Source organism: Echinops telfairi, unplaced genomic scaffold (assembly GCF_000313985.2).
Source record: "Echinops telfairi isolate 266 unplaced genomic scaffold, ASM31398v2 ScPeMD7_70;HRSCAF=299, whole genome shotgun sequence".
Taxonomy (NCBI): domain Eukaryota; kingdom Metazoa; phylum Chordata; class Mammalia; order Afrosoricida; family Tenrecidae; genus Echinops; species Echinops telfairi.
In genome coordinates, this window is record NW_022103968.1 from 8477552 (window position 1) to 8478744 (window position 1193).

Genomic DNA, 1193 nt, shown 5'->3' on the forward strand with positions numbered 1-1193 from the left:
ACTCAGCCCATGGTGTCATTAGTCATCCCAGGCAAAAACATGCAAAGCTGGCCAATGGAAGAAGAGCTGGTGCCTCCGCATCGTGGTATATTGGTATTTCTAATGACAAATAAATGAAATGTTGTCTTGAAGCATGGGGTAGCATGGGTAACAGTCTTCAGGCCAGGTACTCGTAGGTGGGCGTATCTGCGTGTGGGCGGACCCGCCTGGAGATGGATAGAGGAGCGGTGTCTCGGTTACTAAGACCATCGGAAATCCGCGTTTTCCAGTGGTCTTAGGTGACCCCGTGAAAGGGTCGTTTAGGCCCCCAAAGGGGTCGTGACCTATAGGTTGAGACCTGCTGCTCAGCAGGACTCAGCCCACTGGAAGGGAGGCCGTCGTGAAGGGTCATGTGTGGGGATTGGTGGGAGCCAGTCCTGGGTGTAGAGCCTTTTGTTCTGAGCCAGTTACTCTGCTGCTTCCATCGGCTAGAACTCAGCCGTGTGAGAAAGGTGGTTGAGAGCCACAGCCCCACCGGTTGCCCCACGTTAGGGAAAGGAGGCGCTCCGGGGTCGTGGGCTCTGGGCTGCACTCCTGCTGTCCTCCGGTGTTCTTACTACTGCTCAGTTAGTGCTGTCTGCTCATTTGTTGCCCTCTTCTTTCCCCTGTGTCATTTGCTGTTGTTGTGGACCACTGAGTCAGCTCTGACCCACCGCGACCCTTAGGGCAGAGAGAATTGCTCCCCAGCTTCCCAAGGCTGGCACTGTCACAGAAGCCGATTGCCCCGTGGAGCAGCTGGTGGGTTAATAGCCACCACTTAACCATTGTGCCACCTGGACACATTGGGATTATTGGGATATGTACGTATGTGTGTTTAATGTTCAACAAATGCATTTTACCTGTTTTTTAATCTTGATTTTATATGAGCCATAATCTGTATGATACCAAGTTTGGGGAGTTTGCTGAGAATTGCTTTTTGACTAGATAAATGATCACTTGAGGAACTTTTTCTCACACACACACACACACACAACCTCAGTGCTTTTCACTGAGTTATTCCTTCAGGGGCTTTGCCCTTTTCTAGAGCCTTATCCAGAGTAAGAATTGCATTCTCATCCTTGTTAAATGAAAGACCAAACTCCTGACTGGAGTTCACAGCTTAGGGTTTTCTCTGTGCCCTTGCTGAATCGCTGAGGGTTCTTTGGCCCTCAGGG

General features: G+C 50.6%; 1 protein-coding gene across 7 annotated transcripts in view; it reads left to right on the top strand.

Moving 5' to 3' along the window:
* Positions 1–1193, top strand: part of ATE1 (arginyltransferase 1) — a 97766-nt gene that overhangs the window by 78382 nt on the left and 18191 nt on the right. The window lies entirely within an intron of this gene.